This window comes from Mirounga angustirostris, unplaced genomic scaffold, assembly GCF_029215605.1.
Source record: "Mirounga angustirostris isolate CCGP_5_RB_7025 unplaced genomic scaffold, mMirAng1.0.hap1 SCAF_1, whole genome shotgun sequence".
NCBI lineage: Eukaryota > Metazoa > Chordata > Mammalia > Carnivora > Phocidae > Mirounga > Mirounga angustirostris.
Window position 1 is genome coordinate 169534483 of NW_026991709.1, and position 20484 is coordinate 169554966.

Consider the following 20484-nt stretch of genomic DNA (forward strand, 5'->3'; position numbering starts at 1 on the left):
AGGGTCCTGGGATCGAGCCCCGCATTGCGCTCCCTGCTCAGCGGGGAGTCTGCTTCTTCCTCTCCCCTTGCTGCTTCCCCCCACTTGTGTGCTCTCTCTCTCTCAAATAAATAAAATCTTAAAAGAAAAAAAAGAATTATTCTGTCTACCCCCTCCCATGATTAACAGGCATGAAATTTAGTACCACTCTCCACCCAGGCCTACCTGGTCCCACCCAAGCTTACAGGTCCACAGTAACAGGGGTCCTCATCATAAATGATAGGTATTTTCCTCTCCATCCCCCTCGCCAAGATCCAGTCTGAGATTCACATGTCCCAGGGTGTTGTGACATAGGATCTCCCAGCCCTGGTAACTGCTATTGCTGTGAGGTGTGGTCCAGCACAGGGAGGGGTTGGGAGGGTGAGGGAGGCTCTGGCTAGGGTCCCACTTTCAGTCACAGAATCAGAGGGCTGTTTCTCAGAAAGCTGCTCTTGCTCGTGCTCCTTATCTGAGCCCTTGAAAGCTTCCACATAGTGAAGCACCCACAGAGGATTTTGATCATGGTGGTTCTTGTCTTGTAGGAACCAGTGGTGCCCCAGCCCATACTGGCATCGACAGATCCCAGAGCAAGAGCACAGGAAGCGAAGAAGCCTCCTCTCCAGTATCACCATGGTGGCCAGACCTGGGCCTTCCAGAGCTTATCCCGCTCATGGACCACCTGCCCGTGTGTGTCATCCTTCATGGTGATAAACAGGTTGAGCATAAGCAGTGTGGCAATGACGGCAAAGACAAAGTAAATGATGCCAAATGTGAAGGGCAAGTTCACTTCATAGTTGGCAGGCCCATCCATGATGGTGAGGAAAAGCTGAAAGGTGTTGAACAGTGCCATGGGGTAGTGGTAGAATTGTCCCAGATTGGCTGGATCCTCTGTCTGGAAATGCTGAGGCAAGTCCCAGAATAACAAGGCCATCAGCTGACAGAAAGGTGTCACGTCTCCAAAAATCATCTTCTAGGAGTGCCTGGCTGGTTCAGTCGGTAGAACATGCAACTCTTGACCTCTGGGTTATGAGTTCGAGCCCCATGTTAGGTGTAGAGATTACTTTATAAAATAAAATAAAAATAAAACCAAAAATCATCTTCTGGATCATGATAGTGAAAGGACAGAGCATCTGGAATTCTCCAGCGAGGTACATAACACGGCACCAACCCGGCACCAGGGCGACGGGCATGGGCACCATCTCTCCATTCGTATTGGAGAGCCACGTCTTCGTGTTCACCAGCACCATGCAAGCATAGGTGATGACAGTGACATGGAACAGCCCGCAGAGGACAGTCTGTCCCAGATGGCAAGAGGCACCAGCACTGAAAACGCCCAGGATCTCTAGGAGTGGGATGACCACAGTTCCAAGGATGGTCACCAACTCCCGCACCAGCCAGACGGTATCCCGGTGAGTCACATAGGCCTTCTGTAGAGGTTTCTGTTGGAAAATGGTGTTATCTCAGGAATCTGTGCAGTTGTCCATACGGAGCTTGAGGGGGCAGTGGACGTAGCAGATTATGTAGAGTGGGTACAAGGCACCCAGAACATAGAAGTACCACTGCCCATATTTCTTCCACTTGAAGCTCACTAGCTGCTTCACTGGGGTCTGTTCCGGGATCTGGTGAGCCTCCTGCTTCTTGGGGGAGACCACGAGCTCTAGAAAGGACATGTCTTCTCCCCAGGAGTTGATCTCTGTGAGGTCGTAGAGAGTGGAGGTCAGTGGCCCATAATTCCACTGTATGTGCTTCGGCTTCTGCATCAGGTGCTGGAACACTGCAGGGTTGCCCTCCACTCCAGCCAGCTTGAAGGGAGTGAGACCCTGGTGACTGGGCATGCTTGAGGTCCGGGGACTGCAGGTGGTCGCTGCAGCAGGGTGTACATCTGGCAGGCAAAGGTTTTGCTGGGCTGGAGGATGAGGATGTGCAAGATGGTGTTTCCCAGGGAGTCCGGGGCCCGGACGCTGGCTCCAGCTCAATGAGCAGCCTCATGATCTCCTCACTGCCCACACAGGCAGCCAAGGACAAAGGGTGCTCCCCAAAGTAGATAAGGTTGCAGGGGCTATGGTGGACAGCTGTGCCTGTAGCTCTTGCAGAGATGCTGGCCCTGTGGGCAAGCATGGCTCACACGGAGTGCGCATTCTGGTTCATGATGGCTATGTGCAGAGCGGTCCAACCTATGGAAGGCTCACCCATGGTGGGCTCCTTGACCAGCTCCCGGGCAGCCTCTGTCCGCACATGGCTGCCTCGAGATTGTCCCAGAGGACTGCTATATGCAATGCCATCTAGGACTTTGCAGCAGCTGAGGAAGAGCCAGGGTCTGTTTGGGGTTGGGACTGAGAGTGAGTGTATCTTCCGTGTGACTTGTGTATGCAGCTTGCAGTTTGCAGCTGTGGAGTGTGTCTGCGTGTGTGTGTGTGTGCACGTGTGTGTCCAGACACTTATTTCGTTGCAAGACATAGCCTATAGATACCATTGGAATTGTGCACTCTTAGTCCTTCTCCCCTACCTACTCCCTCTCTTTACATTCTTTTTCGTATCACTTAGAAACTTGGCAACAAAGATGTTTAGAAACGGGAAGATACAGACAGCTACCTTCCAATGTCAACTCCCTTGGCTTTAAATATATCTGGCTGTGGATAACTCTGAAATGTACATCTCAAGACAGACCCATCCCTGAACCTCTGTATTTATCTGTCTACTTGATACCACACTCGAGCATCAAAGAGGCATTTCAAAATGAATTTGACTGAAAAGAAATTCTCATTTCCCTGACCCTTTGCCTCCCAAACTTGTTCTTTGCCTGCTTCCCTAATTCTATAAATAGCACCATCACCCACACAGTTATTCAAGCCCAAACCCTAGGCGTTGGTCCTTTAGTGATCCCTTTCTCACATGCACGCACGCATGCACGCACACACGCACATCACATCACTCTGTCAGCAAATCTTGGTGGTTCTACCTCAGAAAGAGATCTCGAACCTATTTACTTCTCTCCATCTCCACGGCACCTCCTTCATCCAAGCTGTCATCCTCTTTTACCTGGGCAGCTGAAAACCTGTGCTTTGACCTTTGTCCTCCTCTGAAATAAAATCAGAACAAGTCATTCCCTTTATTTATTTATTTATTTTTATAAAGGAAATTCTTAGAACTTTTTTTTTTTTTTAAGATTTTATTTATTTGGGGGCGCCTGGGTGGCTCAGTCGTTAAGCGTCTGCCTTCGGCTCAGGTCATGATCCTGGAGTCCCAGGATCGAGTCCCGCATCAGGCTCCCTGCTCGGCAGGGAGCCTGCTTCTCCCTCTGACCCTTCCCCCTCTCATGTGCTTTCTGTCTCTCTCAGTCTCTCTGTCTCAAATAAATAAATAAAATCTTTAAAAAAAAAAAGATTTTATTTATTTGTCAGAGAGAGAGAGAGAGAGAGAGCTCGCAAGCAGGGGGAGCGGCAAGCAGAGGGAGAAGCAGGCTCCTCCCTGAGCAGGGAGCCCAATGTGGGACTTGATCCCAGGACCCCAGGATCATGACCTGAGCTGAAGGCAGATGCTTAATCTACTGAGCCACCCAGGTGTCCCAAGTCACTCCCTTTAGAATAAAACTCAAACTCCTGGAGTTCCTGTAGGCCTTCAAGACCCTACAAGGTCTGGCCCCTGCTTGCCTGTCTGATCTCACCTTCTAGGACTCTCTTGGTCCTAGAAGAGTCCCCATGGGGCTCCTCAAGTACCCCAAGCCCATTCCTACCTCATGGCTTCTGCATGATCTCTGGTCTTGATTCAGGGGTTATCAGCACAGAGAGGCCTTCCCTGATGACTCTATCTACAGTGGCCTCCTTCCAGTCTCTAAGCCTTCAGAACAGTCACCCCAATTGTAAATGACACGGATGCTGTTTCCTTACTTGTTTCCTGGTTTGGTGTTGGTCTCCCACACTAAACCATAAGCTCTTCTTCCCTACTGGAATTTGAACTCAAATCAAACCAACTCCAAAGTTCCAGTACATTTCAAAAGAGAAGGAAAAATGCATCCATAAGAACTCAAATATATAAAAGCATATTTTCCATTAAAACTGCCCTCTTGTCTTCCTATCTTCAAAACCCCTTTGGCCTTCTTGCTCTGGATTTCCTTCAGAACAAAGCTATTCAAACCCTTGATCATGACATGGTTCGAAATGGGCTATGATACAGGAAATGGAAGAGACCACATTTTAGAATAGAATTGATAAAATCCCATTTCTTCAAATTAAAGGCAGTGTTCACTCTTACTGGACTGTGCTCATGCCATACCATCTTTTAAATGTTTTCACTGACACCCAGAGGAGGTTTTACTTAGTTATACTATACACTTCTGTATCACTTAAATTCAGTACAATACACAGGCATTGATTCAATTCTTTTACCCCAAGCTTACATCGCATATTTGACAAAATCTTGTTCAACCTAATACAGAGCATCTACTGTATGCCACGTACTAAGTGCTGTGGAGGGGCAGAGATGGATAAAACACAATCCCTGCCCCCAAACCTCACAATCTGCCACCAAGAATATCATCAGCAAGCTTGATCACTGACCTTGGTCTCAACAATTTGCTCTGAAAAACTGTTGGCTCTTTTCAAAAAACAAAATCTTTTTCCACAAGCAGAACCATAGATAATTCTCCAAGAAGGGTGGGACAAATAAAATCCTGCCTGCCTCTGAAGATATTTCCAAGAGAACACCAAAAGTCTTTGGAGAAAAAATAGCGAATGAAATAAGTCTTTGGTTGCCAAAAAGGCTTGGATGATGATCATTTATACAGTGTATAAAATCTGGCAACCCCCCCCCAAAAAAGTCATTCTCATTTCCTTAAAACTGGAGTTTTTAGTTTTATCACAACCCCTTTTTCTTAAAAGAAATATTTTTGTTGCCTTTACATTGCCTTTGCTATACTGAACAGAAATTCATAGAGAATATAATACCTACAAAACATTTCTAAAAATCAGTATATTGCTCTAAATTTCATGTAAGGAAGAAACAAAAGATATGATTTATAGTACAATATGCATTTCAATACAAGAGTGCTCAGATGATTCAGGAAGACAGTGAGAAGTCAAATATTTGCCCCTACTTTTAATGAAGACGTCTGGATTTCAGAAGAGTGAGACTCAACAGAAAGTTGTTGACCATTTTGCTTTATATGTGCTATTTCCAAATAAGGGCTAAAAAGGCATACATAAAATTTCCACAAATGAAACAGCTATTAGTAAAGACTGACACAGTTGTGTGGCACCAATGATTCAGATCCGAAGCATGGTACTGCCATTAATGATGTCATTTTCCAAAATGGTGGACAACTCTTAGTAAAGTGATAGAGGCTTGCTTTCATTTATACAGTAGGACCATTCTGGGAAGCTTAGTGGCCATTAAAACCATACTGGTATTTCTGTTTATATGGGAGAAAAAGAGTGAGGATCTATGGTAAGGTAATGAGAAGTAAGTTCTCACCGTGGTAAATGTATGGTGGGACATTACTTTCTTTTTTTTTTTTTAAGAGTTTATTATTCATTTGAGAGAGAGAGAGAGAGAGTGCATGAGTGGGGTGGAGGGGCAGAGGTAGAGGGAGAAGCAGACTCCCCACTGAGGAGGAAGCCTGCCACAGGGGACCCTGGGATCATGACCTGAGTCAAAGGCCAATGCTTAACAGGCTGAGTCACCCAGGTGCCCCATGGTGGGACATTTCAAATCCTCAGGGGACTCAAGACAACTCTTGCCCCACAGGCCTGCCTCACAGTGGCCCCCAAAACCAGTAGGACATGAGACTTTCCATCTCCACCTCCATACCCCTGCAATCCCTACAAAAACCAAAAGTGCCCTCACAAGGAAACATCCCCTGAGGATGGTACTATCCCCTTTGAGAAGCACTTCCTTAAAGTCACAAATCTTAGGAGAACTTCAGGTCTCTCGGGCATTCTGGGGAGGTTACTGCAGTGCGTAGTCTGTACTCTACCACCCAGCTGGGAATCCAAGGGGTAGCAGCAGAAGAAATGACATTAGCTCCAGAAAAGAACAATCCTGCCCCTTTGAGTGGTAGGCTTAACCTCAGGCAGTTGGTGAAACTCCAGCTCCAAAGAGCACACAGTACTGGGGAAATACACAGTGACAGCAGGAAACTAGGCCAACAGATGACACGGACAGAGAGGCCCTGTAAGACACAATAGGGCATGCGAGAACAGGAAGGTAAGCTGTAGCCACAGGAAAACATGGGGGTGTATGGCAGGATTCCACCCACAGGACAAGGCCCCAGTTGTTGAAGAATCACAGTGTAAGGACACCTCTAGAAATTCAGAGAGAGAGAGAGAGAGAAAGGAGTAGAGATGATAGAGGGTATTGGTTAAGAATTTGGGCCTTAGGATTACGCAGGTTCAAATCCCAGCCCCTCCACTGGTAAGTGTGACTTTGGGCCAATTGTATTATTTCCCTTTGAATCAGTTTCTTCATCTATAAAATGGGCACTAATGATAGTCTCTATCACATAGGGTTGTCCTGGGCATGAGATGAGATCATAGGTAAGGTGCTTAGCACAGTGCCTGGGGGGCCTGTGAGCTGCTCAAGGGTAGGACTGTCTAGTTTGTTTGTTTGTTTGTTTAATTTTTAAAAATATTTTATTTATTTATTTGACAGAGATAGAGAAGAGCACAAGTAGGCAGAGTGGCAGGCAGAGTGGCAGGCAGAGGGAGAGGGAGAAGTGCTCCCCGCTGAGCAGGGAGCCTGAGGTGGGACTTGATCCCAGGACCCTGGGATCATGACCTGAGCCGAAGGCAGATGATTAACCAACTGAGCCGCCCAGGAGCCCCTAGGACTGTCTAGTGTTTTTCCCTTTTCTCCCCTGGAGTACTTGATGCTAAGCAGGCACAGATCAACCCGAGTTGTATGAGCTGACCGGGAAGGTCTTGTAAAAGGTACCATTCTCACTATCAAGGATGATATAGAGAAAAGGAACCAAATACTGGAGCCAGGGTAGGAAGTGGGGACTTGGTTTCTATACTGTGGCATAAGATCACAGGCAGTACCTTTCACAAGAGGAAACCAGATCAGCCTAGTAGCTGAACTAAGGCTCTTGAAACCTCTGAGCGAGGACGGCACTGGTCTCCATGCCTGGGGGCCGTCGAGCTCCTAGGAGAACTAGGAGAAAGCCTCACCGGCCCACCATGGTGGGAAGAGAACCGAGGGGCCGGACAGCCACTGGGCACCATGGTGCACTAGGAGGAGGTCTCGGCCAGACCCAGGGGAGTACTCTGCTGGCCTGCAGACCTGTGGCCCCACAACAGGAAGGGCGGGCCTGCCTTCTCCCCTCTAGGAACTGGACATAGCAGAACTAAACGGGAGTCATACAAAGTAAGAGGAAAGTAGGCCAGCCCTGGCTCCTTCCCCCTTACCAGCTCCATATCACGTCACTCTTCCCTTTGTGTTCTGAGCTCCAGCCACACTGGCCATTTCCTTGTTTCTCGAAAATGTGAACCTCCCCCACCCACATCCCCACCACCCACTCTTTGCCTGGCTAATTGCTGCTCACCCTTCAGGTCTCAGTTCAAACATCACTTCCTCAGAAAGGCTGTCCCTGAACTCCCAGGTTAGGTGCGGGGCTCTCGCACTTAGTCTCATCCTTATCAGTTCTGGCCTTTTGCCTCTTCACATCTCATGCAATTACAATTAGTGTTCTGTGTAGGATTCAGCCACACTCTCCCATGAGACTGGACACTCCTGAGGGTAGACGCTACACAGAGTCCATTACCCCGTATCCTCTGCTAGGCAGCCCGGTACCTCGTACATGGTTAGCCCTCAGTAGATGTCAGTAGAAAAGAAACTGGATGGGAAGAGGGAAGGAGCCCCAAAACTCAGATTAGGGTTACTGGGTTTGTCCTAAAAGATAATCAGATCCATAGACTAACTCCACTCTTAAGAAAACCAGGTCACCAACATTCCTGATTGAATATTCATTTTGCAGCAACTTCTCACCCTATTTCAAGGCCTAGCTCACAGTGAAGATTTATGTCATCCTCTCCTCTCAGACGCAAATGACTGAGGTAGCAAATACTGTGATTTAGTTCCCTCTCCTCCCTGCTGTCCAACAGGATGCCATGAGTGATGTCAGGTGCACCATCCCTTTGATCTTGCTGGTGAGAAAATATATTTGGTACGAAATCCCAGGCAGAAATGAAAGCTGAAAAACAGATTTCTCTCCACCTCCTTAAATCCTCCACTATCCCACCACCACCACACAAAGATACCCCTGCCAAGCAAGACACCTGAGCACCATTTTCTGGCTCATGGGCAAGACACCAGTTTATGTCTAGAGATTTTTTCAGTGTTTGTTTTTCCTCCTGCATCATCACTGTTGGGAAGCTCAGATCCTTGTAGGTGCTCACAGGGTGCAGGCAGAGAATAGTTGGCCCTGGAAGTCCGGCTCTTGTTGAAGGCACAGAAACGGCACTTTCCCAGCATTTGGCTTCTGATCCCTAATACACCTCTAGTCACTGAGCCCCCATGTCGAGCCAGCAACTATGCTTTTGCATGCTTTGCCTACATGAGCTTATCCAATCCTCCCAACAGCTCTATGGGAACAGATACTTTTATTGTCTCCTTTCACAGATGAGGACAACTGAGGCAAGTTGAAGTAACTTCCCAGACCTGCGTGACCAGAGAGAGGTGACAGTAGGCGTCAAACTCAGGTCTTTTTGCCCCAGCAGCCTGATCTCTTAAGTGCCACATGTTGTTGCAAGAATAATCGCTACTTATACTTATAAATGCTAAATGAATGCTACTTATAGAGTACTTTGGTGGTTAAATTAGTTCGTTAAAGGACTAGCAGTAGTAATAATACCAATGAGAATAATTGTAGCTAGGTGTTCAATGAATGTTACATCCTGTTGTTATTGCTGTCATTATATTATTAGCCCTGACTTAAAAATATCATCTTTTTTTTTTAAAGATTTTATTTATTTATTTGACAGAGAGAGGGAACACAAGCAGGAGAAGTGGGAGAGGGAGAAGCAGGCTTCCCGCTGAGCAGGGAGCCTGATGCGGGGCTCAATCCCAGGACCCTGGGATCATGACCTGAGCCGAAGGCAGACGCTTAACGACTGAGCCACCCAGGCGCCCTTAAAAATATCATCTTAAAGGGAGGGAGAGACCATCCCTCTGAAGACTCTTATCTGCTCTTTGGCCTCTGCCTGGGGTCTGGTCACAGAGGCAGGTGTGTGTGTGACCAGGCCATCTGTCAGTTGAAGAGGCCATGACCCAATTGCTCAGTTCCCCCTGGGTCAAGGGTGTACCATCACATATGCCCCAGAAGCACCCAAGCAGGATTTGAGATGCACCCATGAAGGTGACAAACCCCAGCTTCTATCACTAGTTCCTAGAACTAGGCTATTTCCCCACATAGAGTCTTGTTATGATTCATACAGAGTGAGAGCTGAATGACAAGTTCAAATCTTTCTTTTTTTAAATATGCTGACCTGAAGAGACCTGGGGAACGTGGATGGGGCATGTTTAATAGCAGAAGACTCCTTTAGAAAACGTGGAGTGACTTCAAAGAGAGAGAGAAAAAATTACATATGTGTGTGTATATATGTATATATCTCAAAACAAGCTTGTAATGGCAAACATCTTTTCTGTCATGATTTTTTAACTATGGCAATTCTCCATTATAAAGAAGGTGGTTATCCAGGTGGTAGCTCACTCAGGGATTGGGGATGCTAGAATCAGCAGCTCAGGTACAGGTGGAGGCCATTCATGCATGAGGGGACTCGGGGTGGGGGCCATTTAGACATGGGTTCAAATCCTGGCTCCCCTACTTATTGACTGGAAAACTTAAGGCCAACTTTTTGTAATTTCTCTGAGCTGATATAGGATAGTCATGACCATATCCACCTGGTAGACTTCTTATGGGGGTTTAAAAAAAACTCAAGTACTTCAAGTGAACAGAGGAAGCAGGGTATAGCAGTGAAAGCCATTAAGTCTGCAACCAGACCTGAGATAAAATCCCATTCAACCACCTCCTTATGACTTTGGACGGGTGGCTTAGTTTCCTTGAGCTTCAGCCATGGGAAAGCCACCTACTTCCAAGGGTTAGAGTAGAATTATGTGTGATATAGTATCAGCAATGTCCTTAACCCAGTGCCTGGCACTTTAGGAAGCTCTCCCAAAAAAGGAGTGCCACCTATTAGGTGTAGGCAGGACCAGACCCTGGGCTTCTTTATGATCTGGCCAGAGGTTTGAAGTGAATTGCCCAGGCAGGAGTCGGGCAGCACCCGAGAGCAGGCTATGAGGTCCAATGTGGAAGAAAGTACTGCATGAACTGGTGCAGCCACTCTGGAAAACTGTATGGAGGTTCCTCAAAAAGTTGAAAATAGAGCTACCATATGATCCAGCAATTGCACTACTGGGTATTTACCCCAAAGATACAAAAGTAGGGATCCGAAGGGGTACGGGCACCCCGATGTTTATAGCAGCAATGTCCACAATAGCCAAACTGTGGAAAGAGCCAAGATGTCCATCGACAGATGAATGGATAAAGAAGATGTGGTATATATATACAATGGAATATTATGCAGCCATCAAAAGGAATGAGATCTTGCCATTTGCAACGACGTGGATGGAACTGAAGGGTATTATGTTGAGTGAAATAAGTCAAACAGAGAAAGACATGTATCATATGATCTCACTGATATGAGGAATTCTTAATTGCAGGAAACAAACTGAGTGTTGTTGGAGTGGGGGGGTGGGGTGGGAGGGATGGGGGGACTGGGTGATAGACACTGGGGAGTGTATGTGCTCTGGTAAGCGCTGTGAATTGTGCAAGACTGTTGAATCTCAGATCTGTACCTCTGAAACAAATAATGCAATATATGTTAAGAAAAAAAAAAGAAGAAGAAGAAGAAGAAGAAGGTAGCGGGAGGGGAAGAATGAAGCGGGGGAAATCGGAGGGGTAGACGAACCATGAGAGACGATGGACTCTGAAAAACAAACAGGGTTCTAGAGGGGAGGGGGGTGGGAGGATGGGTTAGCCTGGTGGTGGGTATTTAGGAGGGCACATTCTGCATGGAGCACTGGGTGTTGTGCACAAACAATGAATCATGGAACACTTCATCTAAAACTAATGTTGTAATGTAAGGGGATTAACATAAGAATAAAAAAATTAAAAAAAAAAAAAGAAAGTACTGCATGTCAGTGGACACTTCTCTGCTCTACCCTGGAGGCCTCCTAAGACCTGCTTGCCCCATATTTTGACCCCACCAACTGAATTCTTAAGTTTGGGCTCTTAGGACATTTATCAGTGTGGCTATCAGCAAAGACTGAGGGAAGGGCTGAATTTTAAATTGACACCAATATTTCTTATGGAGATGAGGCTAATAAAAAATTTGGTGGTGTGAGAGTCATAAGGCATTTTGCCTCAACCCTACAATAATGGAGAGTTGCCTCAAAGACAGCTTGGCCACACTCCTTTTCTAGGTAAATTTAGTCCTGGATACAGTTGCAGATTAGCACACCTGCTCGTTTTTCTTTGCCACAAAGTGGGCACTCCTAGTTAAAAAGGGATCTTTGGTTGACGTCAGTAAGGAATTCAGTGAGTAGCCACTTGGATCATGGAAATCCTATTTGTACCAGGGCTGACAGTTGATGGACTTCTTCTGCCTTCCCCAAAGGACTTTTTAAAAAACTTATTCTGACATCCCACTCTGTAACTGAACTTGATGGAGAAACAGGCAGGCCAAGTTTGGACTTTGGAGTCTGATGTATACCTCAGAAATGCCACATTTCTTATCTGTGAAACAGGACAAGAAAACCTGCCTCGTACATTTAACGTGAAGATTCAGAGTGGTTTTCCCTCTCACCTCCTCACACTCAGCTCTCCCTTCCAGTAGGCTGGGGGCAGCAGACACTCTTAGTTTTCTACTCAGCTGTGATTCTGTACTCCTTTTATCTCAGAAACAAGATCCTAGTTCAGTTCATTCTCCTTTAAGTGGCCATGTTCTCTGGGGGGACAGGAGGACTGGCCCTTTAGGCAGTCTTAGGGAATGAATCTTGTTTCATTTAAGCCAGTCCTGGCAGTCCTGATCCTCCTGGCAAGCGGGTAGTTTAGACAAGAGCACATGATATAGTTCTGGCCAAGGAAATGGGGAAAATCTGCTCAGGAGCCTCTGGGAAGGTTTTCGTTGTTTTAAAAAAGGGATACTAGACAGGTATGTGTCCCTTTCTATCTCTGAGCATTGTCATCTGTATGCAATAACTGAAAGAAGGCAGCCTTTTTTTTTTTTTTAAGGTTTTATTTATCTATTTGTCAGAGAGAGGGAGGGCACAAGCAGGGGGGCGGCAGAGGCAGAGGGAGAAGCAGGCTCCCCACCGAGCCAGGAGCCCAATGCAGGACTCCATCCCAAGACCCTGGGGTCATGACCTGAGAGGAAGGCAGATGCTTAACTGACCCAGCCACCCAGGGGTCCCAAAAGCAGCCATCTTTAGACCATGAAGAGAGCCATCTTACAAGGTTAAGTCAACAAACTGAGAACAGCAGGGCAGAAAACAAAAGGAACATGTGTGTTGGATGATGATGTCTGGCCAGTGAATGAATTAAGCCAACAACTCCCTGATATTTGGGCTCCTTGTTATATAAAATAATAAATCTCATTGTTTTAGACACTTGTGGAAGGTTATTGGAGGTCAAAGGTGTCCTCCATGGTGGTTATCAGGGCTATTTGCAATTATTTGCATTCTTGCTTTCTAGGCACATGATAGGATTGCACTTCCCTACCTCCTTTGACATAAGATATACATATTTGGCTTGCTTTCGTCAATGAGATGTTAGTGGAAGTGCTGTGTATCATTTCCAGGCAAAGGCTTGTACGTGCCAGTATGATTTTCCACACTCTTGCCCTGCCTGGGCCATCAATGAAAAATAGATGGAGCCTCCACCAAGTTGGATTCCCCAGTGACTATGATGAACAGAGGCTCCTGAAGCAAACATTACACACATAGCATGAGCAAGAAATAGACTTGATTGTGTTAAACAATGAGATTTGGGGGGTATTTGTTGCTGCCATCCAATATAGGCTTTCTTAACTGATACAAACTGATATATTCAAATAAAAGAATACAGACTCTGATAGAGAAAGTGATAGGAGGTATAGAGATTTACCAATAAAAGCTTAACCTTTGCACTGTGAAAAGTGTGAATCATTTCTAAATAATTCATTCTAAGACCAGACTATTGTACAGAATTCTTATCCCCTGCCCACATTGCCTTTAAGAATCATGCCTCATCTCTCAGTGGAACTAGACAGAGAAGCCACACTAGAGATTAAATGAAACAAAGGGCCAGACCCTGGGTGCAAGCATGGGAGCCATGACCTGAATGGACATAGGGAGCCTGGGAGATGGAGATAAGAAAAGGAAAGTTTCAGAGAGGTCCCACTGGGCTCCTAGAGTGTTGAGATCCAAGGCCTACTTAAGTGGCTGGACATGGATTGACTAGAGTAGAGAGCATGCCCCTAAATTCCTCTGTCCTCACTTAGAATTATCTATTCCAGGGCACCTGGGTGGTTCAGTTGGTTAAGCGCCTGCCTTCGGCTCAGGTCATGATCCCAGGATCGAGTCCCGCATCGGGCTTCCTGCTCAGCGGAGAGCCTGCTTCTCCCTCTCCCTCTGCCTGCCTCTCTGCCTACTTGTACTCTCTCTCTGTCAAATAAATAAAATCTTAAAAAAAAAAAAAATGGAAAGTATGGAAAGGTCATACAGAAAAGGAAAGCGTCTCTAGCCATATTAATAGTACTCAAAGTAGTGGCGCCTGGGTGGTTCAGTCAATAGGCATCTGCCTTTGGCTCTCAGGTCATGATCCCAGGGTCCTGGGATGGAGTCCCTGCTCAGCGGGGAGCCTGCTTCTCCCTCTGCCCCTCCCCCCTGCTTGTGCGCCCTCTCTCTCTCTCCCTCACTGTCTCTCTCACAAAAATAAATAAATAAATAAATCCTAAAAAAAAAAAGAGAGAGGAATTAGCCTCTCAAACCCAAAGCAGACAACTCTTCTAAGTCATGATGTATAAAGTTTGGCTAAGAGTAAGTCCCTTCACTTATAAATGATGTATCAGTTTGCTAGGGCTGCCATAACAAAACGTTATAGTCTGGGTGGCTTAAACAATGCAATTTTATTTTCTCAGAGTCCTGAAAGCTGGAAGTTCAAGATCAATGTGCCAGCAGGGTTGGCTTCTTGGGAGGCCTCTCTTCTTGGCTTGTAGCTGACCACCTTTTCTCTGTGGGTGACACGGTCTCCCCTCTGAGTTTGTCTATCTGTGTCCAATCTCCTCTTCTTATAAGACCATCAGTCATTTTGGATGACAGCCCACCCATATGACTTCATTTTACCTTAATCACCTCTTTATTTTTATTATTATTATTTTTTAATCACCTCTTTAAAGGCTCTATCTCCATAACACAGTCACATTCTGAGTTACTAGGGCTTGGGACTTCACCATATGAATTCAGGGGCTGGGGGTGGGTGGACACAATTCAGCGCATAAGAGATGGTAACATCTTTTCTTTTCACAATAACAATAATAATGCAAAGATTATATATGTAAGGTGCCTGGCACTCAGTCATTCCAGTAAAAGGTGATTATTAATACTGTTGGGTTGTTTGATCCTCTACAGGTTCATAAAGTCCCCAAGGCCAGGCACTATGTTCTTGTGCTTCTTTGTGACCTCTGCAGTCCAACACTGTATCATACATGGCCCTCAAAAAATACAGTGCAGTGGTTAAGAGCATGGGCTTAGTTCATTTTATTTTATTTTATCTTATTTTATTTTATTTATTTATTAGAGAGAGAGAGCGCATGAGCAGGGTGAGGGGCAGAGGGAGAAGCAGGCTCTCCGCTGAGCAGGGAGCCCGATGTGGGACTTGATCCCTGCACTCCAGGATCATGACCTGAGCTGAAGGCAGATGCTTAACAGACTGAGTCACCCAGGTGTCCCTAGAGCATTAGTTTCTTCTGCCTGCTGCAACCAATTACTACAAGTTTAGTGGCTTAAACAACATGAATTCATTACCTTTCAGTTGTGGAGGTCGGAAGTCCAAAATCAGTCTTACAAATCAAGGTGTCTGCAGGGCTGTGTTCCTTCTGGGGGCTCTAAGGGAGAATCCGTTTTCTTACTTGGAAAGGCCACCTGCATTCCTTGGTTCATGACACCTTTCCATCTTTAAATCCAGCAACTGCATCACCCTGGGCCTCTGCTCTTGTCATTACATCACCTTCTCTGACTCTGCCGTCTCCCTCTGTCACATATAAGGACCCTGGTGACTACAGTGGGATTACCCAGGATAAACTTCCATTTCTTTTTTTTTTTTTTTTTAAAGATTTTATTTATTTATTTGAGAGAGAGAGCACATGAGAGGGAGGGGGGAGGGTCAGAGTGAGAAGCAGACTCCCTGCCAAGCAGGGAGCCCGATGCGGGACTCGATCCAGGGACTCCAGGATCATGACCTGAGCCGAAGGCAGTCGCTTAACCAACTGAGCCACCCAGGCGCCCTAAACTTCCATTTCAATGCCAGCTGATTAGCAACCTTAATTCCATCTGCAGCCTTAACACCCTTTTGTCATATAACTTAACATATTCACAGGTTCTAAGGAGTAGGATGTGGACAAAGTTGGGGGGGGGCATTCTTTTGCCTACTGTATTATCCCTCAGAATTGTTGTGAAGGCCAAATGAAATAATATATGTAAAGTGTTTAGGACCATGTTTGGCACAGTGAGTAATCAATAAACGATGTTCTTTACTTCTTAAGACCTCATTCTGTGAAATTACTCATTGAAGGTCATTGTCATTTCGGAACATATGGGCTGGTGTAAATGAGTTACTTTGAAATTTAGGCAGAATTTGTTTTGGTGTAGTGATGTCTGGGATCACAGCATCTTCAAGCAAAAAAAATAAATAAATAAAAGGCTATAAATCATCAAAGCCAACTCTCTAATTTTACCTAAGAGCTCATTGAGGCCTGAAGATATCTCTAAGTGGCAGAATAAGGACTACAAACTAGATTTTGGGTAAGACACAAAAGTTTAATGTGCAATCAGGAAGCAATATTTTAATAGTTATTTTTACTACTTTTCTCTTCCTAATCCAAAAATACTAGAATCTGGATGGCAGTCTAGATCTGTTAGCAGAATCATAATTTCTTGCATTTATATGGCATTGCTCTCCTAGTGAAGTAAAAAAACCTTCCATAGAACTAAAAATAGACTCTAGGAATAGGGGCCTGGTTGTTCATGGATAGTGACCATTTGTTTTTTGGCCTGTTGGGCAGTATTTCCTTTGGGTTCCACTCTCCAACCCATTCCATGGTAAACACTCCATCCATTGTCTCTAGCCTCTTCTCAAGGATGGCCACATGACCCAGGCTTGACCAGTCAGAGGCTTCCCTGGGATTTTTGCAAGAGCCATTGGAAAAGACAGCTTTCAGAGCACAACCTTGGGGTCACCAGCAGTTGTCTCATTTATTACATTAAAAAAAGAGAAGCATACGGGCATCTGGGTGGCTCAGTCAGTTAAGCGTCCGACTCTTGATTTCGGCTCAGGTCATGATCTCAGGGTCCTGGGATGGAGCCCCTCATCTGGCTCCCAGCTCAGTGGGGAGTCTGCTTGTCTCTCTCCCTTTGCCCCTTCTCCCACTCGTGCTCCCTCTCTCAAATAAATAAATAAAATCTTTTTTTTTTAAAGATTTTATTTACTTATTTATTTGATAGAGAAAGAGACTGTGAGAGAGGGAACACAAGCAAGGGGAGTGGGAGACGGAGAAGCAGGCTTCCCGCCGAGCAGGGAGCCCGATGTGTGGCTCAATCCCAGGACCCAGGATCATGACCTGAGCCGAAGGCAGACGCTTAACGACTAAGCCACCCAGGTGTCCCATAAATAAATAAAATCTTTTTTAAAAAAAGAGAAGCATAATGAGATCATCTCATTGGCTCAAAAAGCCAAACACCTAGAGATACTTATTCATAAGAGCCAAAATAAATCTTTTTCTTTTTTTGCTTAAACAAATTTCATCTGAATATCTGCAACATGTATCTAAAAGAGTCCTCACTTTTTAATTTTTTTTTAAGAAAAAAAAAGAGTTGGGGCACCTGCGTGGCTCAGTCGTTGAGCGTCTGCCTTCGGCTCAGGTCATGATCCCAGGGTCCTGGGATCGAGCCCCGCATCAGGCTCCCTGCTCCGCAGGAAGCCTGCTTCTCCCTCTCTCTCTCCCTCTCCCACTCCCCCTGCTTGTGTTCCCTCTCTCGCTATATCTCACTGTCAAATAAATAAAATCTTTAAAAAAAAAAAAAAAGAGTTGGGAGCAGAGGGGTAGAGGGTGAGGAAGAGGGAATCTTAAACAGGTTCCATGCCCAGCACAAAACCCGATGGGCGGGGCTCCATCTCACACCCCTGAGATCATGACCTGAGCCGAAATCAAGAGTAGGCTGCTTAACTGACTGAGCCATCTAGGTGCTCCTTTAAATTTTTAATTGAAGTATAGTTGACATGTAATATTATATTAGTTTCAGGTGTACAACATAGTGATTTGACAATTACATATTACAAAATGCTCACTACAAGAAGGGTATTTACCATCTGTCACCATACAAATTATCACATTATTATTGACTATCTTACCTATACCGCACTTATTTATCTCGTCACTGGAAGTTTGTATTTCTTAACCCCCTTCACCTATTTTGCCTATCCCCCACCCCCTCTCTCATACTACAGCTGTTATCAATGTAAAGCCTTATTTTTTAATTTAGTCTTTAATGGAAAAGATTTAAAAATTGGAAAGTTTCAGTTCTTAGTAAGTGATTTATGAAACAATACCAAAAGAATTTAGGGAACCATTTGTTTTTAAAACTTAAAGTGTGGGGGCACCTGGGTGGCTCAGCCCTTAAGCGTCTGCCTTCAGCTCAGGTTATGATCCCAGGGTCCTGGGATCGAGCCCCGCATCGGGCTTCCTGCTCAGCAAAAGACTGCTTCTCCCTCTCCCACTCCCCCTGCTTGTGTTCCCTCTCTCGCTGTCTGTCTCTCTGTCAAATAAATAAATAAATAAATAAAATCTTAAAAAAAAAACAAAACCCCACCAAGGGGCCCTGCCTTTAAAAAAAAAAAACCAAAAGGGCGCCTGGGTGGTTCAGTCGTTAAGCGTCTGCCTTCTGCTCAGGTCATGGTCCTGGGGTCCTGGGATCGAGTCCCACATCGGGCTCCTTGCTCAGCGGGAAGCCTGCCTCTCCCTCTCCCACTCCCCCTGCTTGTGTTCCTGCTCTAGCTCTCTCTCTCTCTGTCAAATAAATAAATAAAATCTTAAAAAAAAAAAAAAAACTTCAAGTGTGGTAATCCTTGGGAAATTAAAGAGCTATGCTTTGATGTGACTAAAGTCTCCTAAATTATATAAGCTGGGAATATGAGTGTGCATTCAGTTATTTTAAAAATATTTACTGTGCACTTAATATATGCCACGTATTTCTAGGACCAGGGAAGCAATCAAGGTTCATTCTCCTTCTTTTTACAAGAGTAATTTATGTTCACTGTAGTAACTTAGAAAATACAGACACAAAGAAAATAAACAAAAATTATGTATAATTCAATCATTCAGAGAGTTACTATTTTGGTGTATACTGACCCAGACTTTTTTCTCTGCACAGGTAATAATTATTGACTGAGTGCCTCATCCATGCTAAGCATTAGGCTCAGCACTTTCTGTGGGTCATTATTTTCTTTATCCTCATGTTAATTCAATGGAGCAGTGACTTTCATTATCCTGATTTTATAGTTTGAGAAACTGAGACATGACAAAGTTAAGGAACTTGTCCTGGATCATACAACTAGTACATGGCGGTGCTTTGTTGAGTGAGATAGTCTTTTATTATTTGAATATAAAAAAGAAGATCAAAGTCTTCTGTGTCTTGCTTTCTTTGCTCAAAAACATATCTCGAAGATATTGCCATGTGATAAACCTCACTTCATTTTTAAACACTGCGGTGTATTCTAAAACAGGCAAGCTTCAAGTCACTCAACCAAATGGTAATGTGGACATTAGGCTGGTTCTAATTTTTCCACAACTGTGGTGCCCATAGTCCAGGATAGTCCTGGTGGTTTCCACAAGCGTCATTTACCAACTAGAAATACCTAGCACTTCATAATCTGCCACTCACTGTCCCTACACCATGAGCTCTATCTTCTAGCCACCCTGATCTGCTCACCCTTTCCTGATAAGGCATGACCTTTCACATGGCTGCATCTTTAAACAAAGTGCTTCTTCTATTCTGCCAGGGATTCCCAATCCTCACATGTCACCTGTCCCATTTCCTGATTCCCAGCCTGGTGCTTTATCACCTGGGCTAGCCTCCTGGGACACCTACAAGATAAATAGAGAAAGGCCGTGCCGCTACCGTGCCTAGGGCATTATATTCTCATCATTCTCAGATGTGTTTCTGGGGTGCAAGGCATTTCTTATTCATCTTGGAAACCCCAATGCCTACCAGTATGCCTGGCACACAGGTCAGCAATTGTTTGCTGAATTAACAGAAACTGAATTAGGATGGAACTAGAGGGTATTATGCTAAGCGAAATAAGTCAATCGGGAAAAACAATTATCATGATCTCACTCATATGTGGAATTTAAGAAACAAAACAGAGGAACATAGGGGAAGACAGGAAAAAAATAAAACAAAACGAAATCGGAGAGGGAGACAAACCATAAGAGACTCTTAATCATAGGAAACAAACTGAGGGTTGCTGGAGGGGAGAGGGGTTGGGGGATGGGGTAACTGGGGGATGAGGGGATGGGGTAATTGGATGACGGACATTAAGGAGGGCATGTGATGTAATGAGCACTGGGTATTATGTAAGACTGATGAGTGACTGACCACTACCTCTGAAACCAATAATACATTATGTTAATTAATTGAATTTAAATTTTTAAAAAAGGGAACTGAATTATTAACAATAGCAACCACAGCAGTGGTGATAGCTACTTTCTATCGAGCATTTACTCTGCTCTAGACACTATGGTTAATTGCCTTATGTGTGTTGCTTTAGTTAACACACATCTATATAAAGCAGTATGCTTTTTGTCTCCTTTCCTGGATGAAGAAACTGAATCTTTGAGAGGTCAATTAACTTCCCCAAGATCACCCAACTAATAAATAAAAGAACTAGGATTTAAGTGCAGTCCAAGTGCAAAGCCCATGCCCTTGATCATCATACTCGAAGCTTCCTGCAACACTATGACCTGTATCCGTTCTTTAAGCAAATATTGACTGAGCACCTGCCATAAGCTGGCCCTGGACACAGATCAAGACACACACAGTCCTTGTCTTCCAGCAACTGACAATCTAATGAGTCAAATCGAATGTGAGTTAGCAACAGAATCACCTGGAGTGCATGTTGAAAGTGCGGATTTCCCAGCTCTGGCGATTCTGATTCAAGCC

At 45.0% G+C, this 20484-nt stretch overlaps 1 pseudogene; it reads right to left on the bottom strand.

Annotated features, from left to right (window-relative positions):
- Window positions 1-249: 249 nt before the first annotated feature.
- LOC123862985 (transient receptor potential cation channel subfamily V member 5-like) lies at window positions 250-2300 on the bottom strand (annotated as a pseudogene).
- Between the last annotated feature and the right edge of the window lie 18184 nt (window positions 2301-20484).